The following is a 9,204-nucleotide window of genomic DNA, read 5'->3' as shown; positions in this document are numbered from 1 at the left end:
GACATGTTTAAAATGTAGTATGCTTTAAATTACAGTAATTCCTACTCATTTAGGCTTTTCATCTAGTAGAATTCTCTGCACACTATCGAAGAAGATAAATCGTATTTCCGAAACCCACGTGTTTTGACAACAGCTGATAATCAGCTGAGGGGGACCAAAATGAACCAATGGCAATCGCACATTAGATGACACATTCTCAGTAGGAGGAGCCTAGTACGTTCTTATTTGTTACTTACTGCATTCGTTTTGACTAAAGAGTACGTATTGCGACTAGTATGATTGTAGTGACTGTAAAGGGACTGCAGTGACTGTAAAGGGACTGCAGTGACTGTAAAGGGACTGAAGTGACTGTAAAGGGACTGCAGTGACTGCAGTGACTGTAAAGGGACTGCAGTGACTGTAAAGGGACTGCAGTGACTGTAAAGGGACTGCAGTGACTGCAGTGACTGTAAAGGGACTGCAGTGACTGTAAAGGGACTGCAGTGACTGTAAAGGGACTGCAGTGACTGTAAAGGGACTGCAGTGACTGTAAAGGGACTGCAGTGACTGTAAAGGGACTGCAGTGACTGCAGTGACTGTAAAGGGACTGCAGTGACTGTAAAGGGACTGCAGTGACTGTAAAGGGACTGCAGTGACTGCAGTGACTGTAAAGGGACTGCAGTGACTGTAAAGGGACTGCAGTGACTGTAAAGGGACTGCAGTGACTGTAAAGGGACTGCAGTGACTGTAAAGGGACTGCAATGACTCATCAATGACAATTGTAATTTATTTTACCTTTATTTATCTTGGCAAGTCAGTTAACAACAAATTCTTAGTTACAATGACGGCCTAGGAACAGTGGGTTAACTGCCTTTTTCAAGGGGCAGAACGGGGGATGCAATCTTGCAACCTTTCGGTTACTGGCCCAACGCTCTAACCACAAGGCTACCTGCCTCCTCTAACCACTAGGCTACCTGCCTCCTCAAACCACTAGGCTACCTGCCTCCTCAAACCACTAGGCTACCTGCCTCCTCAAACCACTAGGCTACCTGCCTCCTCTAACCACTAGGCTACCTGCCTCCTCTAACCACTAGGCTACCTGCCTCCTCTAACCACTAGGCTACCTGCCTCCTTTAACCACTAGGCTACCTGCCTCCTCTAACCACTAGGCTACCTGCCTCCTCTAACCACTAGGCTACCTGCCTCCTCTAACCACTAGGCTACCTGCCTCCTCTAACCACTAGGCTACCTGCCTCCTCTAACCACTAGGCTACCTGCCTCTATCCACTAGGCTACCTGCCTCCTCTAACCACTAGGCTACCTGCCTCTAACCACTAGCCTACCTGCCTCCTCCAACCACTAGGCTACCTGCCTCCTCTAACCACTAGGCTACCTGCCTCCTCTAACCACTAGGCTACCTGCCTCCTCTAACCACTAGGCTACCTGCCTCTAACCACTAGGCTACCTGCCTCCTCTAACCACTAGGCTACCTGCCTCCTCTAACCACTAGGCTACCTGCCTCCTCTAACCACTAGGCTACCTGCCTCCCTAACCACTAACCACTAACCACTAGGCTACCTGCCTCCTCCAACCACTAGGCTACCTGCCTCCTCTAACCACTAGGCTACCTGCCTCCTCTAACCACTAGGCTACCTGCCTCCTCTAACCACTAGGCTACCTGCCTCTAACCACTAGGCTACCTGCCTCCTCTAACCACTAGGCTACCTGCCTCCTCTAACCACTAGGCTACCTGCCTCCTCTAACCACTAGGCCACCTGCCTCCTCTAACCACTAGGCCACCTGCCTCCTCTAACCACTAGGCTACCTGCCTCCTCTAACCACTAGGCTACCTGCCTCCTCTAACCACTAGGCTACCTGCCTCCTCAAACCACTAGGCTACCTGCCTCCTCTAACCACTAGGCTACCTGCCTCCTCTAACCACTAGGCTACCTGCCTCCCTAACCATTAGGCTACCTGCCTCTCTAACCACTAGGCTCGCTGTTCTCATAACCACTAGGCTAACTGCCTCCTCTAACCACTGGTGAGCTACCTGCCTCCTCTAACCACTAGGCTACCTGCCTCTAACCACAAGGCTACCTGCCTCCACTAACCACTAGGCTACCTGCGTCCTCTAACCACTAGGCTACCTGCCTCCTCTAACCACTAGGCTACCTGCGTCCTCTAACCACTAGGCTACCTAACCAAACTAACCACTAGGCCACCTGCCTCCTCTAACCACTAGGCCACCCTAGCTACCTCCTCTAACCACTAGGCTACCTGCCCTCAAACCAAGGGTAGGCTACCTGCCTCCTAACCACTAGGCTACCTGCCTCTAACCAGGCTACCTGAACCAGTAGTAACCACTATACCTGCCTCTAAGTCCAGATAGTAGCTACCTGCCGCCCCATTAAACAACATTACCACTATGCCTTCTAATTGCAGTCGCTGTTCTCATAATATACAGGAGAACTATCGCCTTATGGTGAGGATAGCCGAGTTGTGAGCGCAGCTTCAAACTCAATCGTTAGGCAAGGGTAATTTAAGTGTAGGGAAAGGATGAAACAGCGTCTGTGCCACCAGTATAGTAGTATAAATCCCCTAAGTCCAGATAGTAGTATAAATCCCCTAAGTCCAGATAGTAGTATAAATCCCCTAAGTCCAGATAGTAGTATAAATCCCCTAAGTCCAGATAGTAGTATAAATCCCCTCTCACAGTCCCCGCTGCTGGACAATTTTCTCATGGCTTCCGGAAAGAAATGCTGTCGACAGAAACTTTCAACCGGTTCTCCCCATTTAGCATCGAGTCGGAGTGAGAGACTTCTCTGGGTTCTCCTCCACCCGTTATGTGGTCTGAGCCACCGAAGCCTCCCACCATTAGCTCTGACAAACTGAAAACCCCTAGTCATTGGCGACTCCATTTCCCGCAGTATTAGAATCATCCACAGCGATCATACACTGTTTACCCGGGGGGCCGGGCTACCGACGTTAAGGCCAATCTGAAGATGGTGCTGGCTAAAGCTAAAACTGGTGAGTGTAGAGAGTATAGGGATATTGTTATCCACGTCGGCACCAACGATGTTAGGATGAAACAGTCAGAGGTCACCAAGTGCATGTAAATTAGCTAGAAAGATGTGTCGGCATCGTGTACTATCACTGGCCCCCTCCCAGTTAGGGAGAGTGATTTCTTATTCATTTAACTTTTATTGACCGGGAACAGCCCATTGAGACCCAGAGTCTCTTTTTCAAGGGAGACCTGGCCAAGAAGGCAGCAACACTACAATACATCATTAAAACATACAACAATACATCACATCATTAAAACACAATACAATACATCATTAAAACATACTACAATACATCATTAAAACATACAACAATACAATACATCATTAAAACATACTACAATACAATACATCATTAAAACATACAACAATACAATACATCATTAAAACATACTACAATACATCATTAAAACATACTACACTACAATACATCATTAAAACATACAACACTACAATACATCATTAAAACATACAACAATACATCATTAAAACATACAACACTACATCATTAAAACATACTACACTACAATACATCATTAAAACATACAACACTACAATACATCATTAAAACATACAACAATACATCATTAAAACATACAACAATACATCATTAAAACATACAACAATACATCACATCATTAAAACATACAACACTACAATACATCATTAAAACATACAACACTACAATACATCATTAAAACATACAACAATACATCATTAAAACATACAACACTACAATACATCATTAAAACATACTACACTACAATACATCATTAAAACATACTACAATACATCACATCATTAAAACATACAACAATACATCACATCATTAAAACATACAACACTACAATACATCACATCATTAAAACATACTACAATACATCATTAAAACATACAACAATACATCACATCATTAAAACATACAACACTACAATACATCACATCATTAAAACATACAACACTACAATACATCACATCATTAAAACATACAACACTACAATACATCACATCATTAAAACATACAACACTACAATACATCACATCATTAAAACATACAACACTACATCATTAAAACATACAACAATACATCATTAAAACATACAACGATACAATACATCATTAAAACATACTACAATACATCACATCATTAAAACATACAACAATACATCATTAAAACATACAACACTACAATACATCATTAAAACATACTACAATACATCACATCATTAAAACATACAACAATACAATACATCATTAAAACATACAACAATACATCATTAAAACATACAACACTACAATACATCATTAAAACATACAACAATACATCATTAAAACATACAACACTACAATACATCATTAAAACATACTACAATACATCATTAAAACATACAACACTACAATACATCATTAAAACATACAACAATACATCATTAAAACATACAACAATACAATACATCATTAAAACATACAACAATACAATACATCATTAAAACATACAACACTACAATACATCACATCATTAAAACATACAACAATACATCACATCATTAAAACATACAACACTACAATACATCATTAAAACATACAACAATACAATACATCATTAAAACATACAACACTACAATACATCATTAAAACATACAACACTACAATACATCACATCATTAAAACATACTACAATACATCATTAAAACATACAACACTACAATATATCACATCATTAAAACATACAACAATACATCATTAAAACATACAACAATACATCATTAAAACATACTACAATACATCATTAAAACATACTACAATACATCACATCATTAAAACATACTACACTACAATACATCACATCATTAAAACATACTACAATACATCATTAAAACATACAACAATACATCATTAAACCATACAACAATACATCATTAAAACATACTACAATACATCACATCATTAAAACATACAACACTACAATACATCACATCATTAAAACATACAACAATACATCATTAAAACATACTACAATACATCACATCATTAAAACATACTACAATACATCACATCATTAAAACATACAACACTACAATACATCACATCATTAAAACATACAACAATACATCATTAAAACATACTACAATACATCACATCATTAAAACATACTACAATACATCATTAAAACATACAACAATACATCACATCATTAAAACATACAACAATACAATACATCACATCATTAAAACATACAACACTACAATACATCACATCATTAAAACATACTACAATACATAATTAAAACATACAACAATACATCATTAAAACATACTACAATACATCACATCATTAAAACATACAACAATACATCATTAAAACATACAACAATACATCATTAAAACATACAACAATACATCATTAAAACATACAACAATACATCATTAAAACATACAACAATACATCACATCATTAAAACATACAACAATACAATACATCATTAAAACATACAACAATACAATACATCATTAAAACATACTACAATACATCACATCATTAAAACAAACTACAATACATCACATCATTAAAACATACAACAATACAATACATCATTAAAACATACAATACATCACATCATTAAAACATACAACAATACATCACATCATTAAAACATACTACAATACATCACATCATTAAAACATACAACAATACAATACATCATTAAAACATACAACAATACAATACATCATTAAAACATACAACAATACATCATTAAAACATACTACAATACATCACTAAAACATACATCACATCATTAAAACATACAACAATACATCACATCATTAAAACATACAACAATACATCACATCATTAAAACATACAACAATACAATACATCATTAAAACATACAACAATACATCACATCATTAAAACATACAACAATACATCACATCATTAAAACATACAACAATACATCACATCATTAAAACATACAACAATACATCACATCATTAAAACATACAACAATACAATACATCATTAAAACATACAACAATACATCATTAAAACATACAACAATACATCATTAAAACATACAACAATACAATACATCATTAAAACATACAACAATACATCATTAAAACATACAACAATACAATACATCATTAAAACATACTACAATACATCACATCATTAAAACATACAACACTACAATACATCATTAAAACATACAACAATACAATACATCATTAAAACATACTACAATACATCATTAAAACATACAACAATACATCATTAAAACATACAACAATACATCATTAAAACATACTACAATACATCACATCATTAAAACATACAAGAATACATCATTAAAAGATACAACAATACATCATTAAAACATACAACAATACAATACATCATTAAAACATACAACAATACAATACATCATTAAAACATACAACAATACATCATTAAAACATACATCATTAAAACTACAATACATCATTAAAACATACTACAATACATCATTAAAACATACAACAATACAATACATCATTAAAACATTCAACAATACATCATTAAAACATACAACAATACATCATTAAAACATACAACAATACATCACATCATTAAAACATACAACAATACAATACATCACATCATTAAAACATACTACACTACAATACATCATTAAAACATACAACAATACATCATTAAAACATACAACAATACATCATTAAAACATACAAGAATACAATACATCATTAAAACATACTACAATACATCATTAAAATATACAACACTACAATACATCACATCATTAAAACATACAACAATACATCACATCATTAAAACATACAACAATACATCATTAAAATATACAACACAACAATACATCACATCATTAAAACATACAACAATACATCACATCATTAAAACATACAACAATACAATACATCATTAAAACATACTACAATACATCATTAAAACATACAACAATACATCATTAAAACATACAACAATACATCACATCATTAAAACATACAACAATACAATACATCATTAAAACATACAACAATACAATACATCATTGAAACATACAACAATACATCATTAAAACATACAACAATACATCACATCATTAAAACATACAACAATACATCATATCATTAAAACATACAACACTACATCATTAAAACATACAACACTACAATACATCATTAAAACATACTACAATACATCATTAAAACATACTACAATACAATACATCATTAAAACATACTACAATACACTACATCATTAAAACATACAACAATACAATACATCATTAAAACATACTACAATACAATACATCATTAAAACATACAACAATACAATACATCATTAAAACATACTACAATACATCACATCATTAAAACATACTACAATACACTACATCATTAAAACATACTACAATACATCATTAAAACATACAACACTACATCATTAAAACATACAACACTACATCATTAAAACAGGGCTCCGGGCAGCCGAGCGGAAATGGAGGAAAACTCGCCTCCCTGCGGACCTGGCATCCTTTCACTCCCTCTCTACATTTTCCTCCTCTGTCTCTGCTGCTAAAGCCACTTTCTACCACTCTAAATTCCAAGCATCTGTCTCTAACCCTAGGAAGCTCTTTGCCACCTTCTCCTCCCTCCTGAATCCTCCTCCCCCTCCCCCCCCTCCTCCCTCTCTGCAGATGACTTCGTCAACCATTTTGAAAAGAAGGTCGACAACATCCGATCCTCGTTTGCTAAGTCAAACGACACCGCTGGTTCTGCTCACACTGCCCTACCCTGTGCTCTGACCTCTTTCTCCTCTCTCTCTCCAGATGAAATCTCGCGTCTTGTGACGGCCGGCCGCCCAACAACCTGCCCGCTTGACCCTATCCCCTCCTCTCTTCTCCAGACCATTTCCGGAGACCTTCTCCCTTACCTCACCTCGCTCATCAACTCATCCCTGACCGCTGGCTACGTCCCTTCCGTCTTCAAGAGAGCGAGAGTTGCACCCCTTCTGAAAAAACCTACACTCGATCCCTCCGATGTCAACAACTACAGACCAGCATCCCTTCTTTCTTTTCTCTCCAAAACTCTTGAACGTGCCGTCCTTGGCCAGCTCTCCCACTATCTCTCTCTGAATGACCTTCTTGATCCAAATCAGTCAGGTTTCAAGACTAGTCATTCAACTGAGACTGCTCTTCTCTGTATCACGGAGGCGCTCCGCACTGCTAAAGCTAACTCTCTCTCCTCTGCTCTCATCCTTCTAGACCTATCGGCTGCCTTCGATACTGTGAACCATCAGATCCTCCTCTCCACCCTCTCCGAGTTGGGCATCTCCGGCGCGGCCCACGCTTGGATTGCGTCCTACCTGACAGGTCGCTCCTACTAGGTGGCGTGGCGAGAATCTGTCTCCTCACCACGCGCTCTCACCACTGGTGTCCCCAGGGCTCTGTTCTAGGCTCTCTCCTATTCTCGCTATACACCAAGTCACTTGGCTCTGTCATAACCTCACATGGTCTCTCCTATTATTGCTATGCAGACGACACACAATTAATCTTCTCCTTTCCCCCTTCTGATGACCAGGTGGCGAATCGCATCTCTGCATGTCTGGCAGACATATCAGTGTGGATGACGGATCACCACCTCAAGCTGAACCTCGGTAAGATGGAGCTGCTCTTCCTCCCGGGGAAGGACTGCCCGTTCCATGATCTCGCCATCACGGTTGACAACTCCATTGTGTCCTCCTCCCAGAGCGCTAAGAACCTTGGCGTGATCCTGGACAACACCCTGTCGTTCTCAACTAACATCAAGGCGGTGGCCTGTTCCTGTAGGTTCATGCTCTACAACATCCGCAGAGTACGACCCTGCCTCACACAGGAAGCGGCGCAGGTCCTAATCCAGGCACTTGTCATCTCCCGTCTGGATTACTGCAACTCGCTGTTGGCTGGGCTCCCTGCCTGTGCCATTAAACCCCTACAACTCATCCAGAACGCCGCAGCCCGTCTGGTGTTCAACCTTCCCAAGTTCTCTCACGTCACCCCGCTCCTCCGCTCTCTCCACTTGCTTCCAGTTGAAGCTCGCATCCGCTACAAGACCATGGTGCTTGCCTACGGAGCTGTGAGGGGAACGGCACCTCAGTACCT

At 38.5% G+C, this 9,204-nt stretch overlaps 1 protein-coding gene and 1 long non-coding RNA gene across 7 annotated transcripts in view; both read right to left on the bottom strand.

Moving 5' to 3' along the window:
* The window catches only part of LOC118379933 (glutamate receptor ionotropic, kainate 1), a 162,374-nt gene that overhangs the window by 42,170 nt on the left and 111,000 nt on the right, over nucleotides 1–9,204 (bottom strand). The gene's annotated exons all lie outside the window — the stretch shown is intronic.
* LOC127908884 (uncharacterized) lies at nucleotides 911–1,931 on the bottom strand. Of its 6 annotated transcripts, none has more exons than XR_008068887.1 (4): nucleotides 1,583–1,931; nucleotides 1,373–1,519; nucleotides 1,129–1,253; nucleotides 911–953 (listed from the first exon to the last, which is right to left on the bottom strand). It is a non-coding gene; the product is annotated as an uncharacterized LOC127908884 (long non-coding RNA). The 6 variants fall into 6 exon arrangements; XR_008068890.1 differs by lacking the exon at nucleotides 911–953 and adding an exon at nucleotides 1,012–1,103 and having other exon boundaries at nucleotides 1,154–1,253; XR_008068889.1 differs by lacking the exon at nucleotides 911–953 and having other exon boundaries at nucleotides 1,110–1,253.

The sequence above is a fragment of the Oncorhynchus keta genome, chromosome 18 (genome assembly GCF_023373465.1).
Source record: "Oncorhynchus keta strain PuntledgeMale-10-30-2019 chromosome 18, Oket_V2, whole genome shotgun sequence".
In the NCBI taxonomy this organism is placed as follows: Eukaryota; Metazoa; Chordata; class Actinopteri; order Salmoniformes; family Salmonidae; genus Oncorhynchus; species Oncorhynchus keta.
Note: the sequence above shows the minus strand (reverse complement) of the source record. Positions and strands in the feature narration are given on the sequence as shown.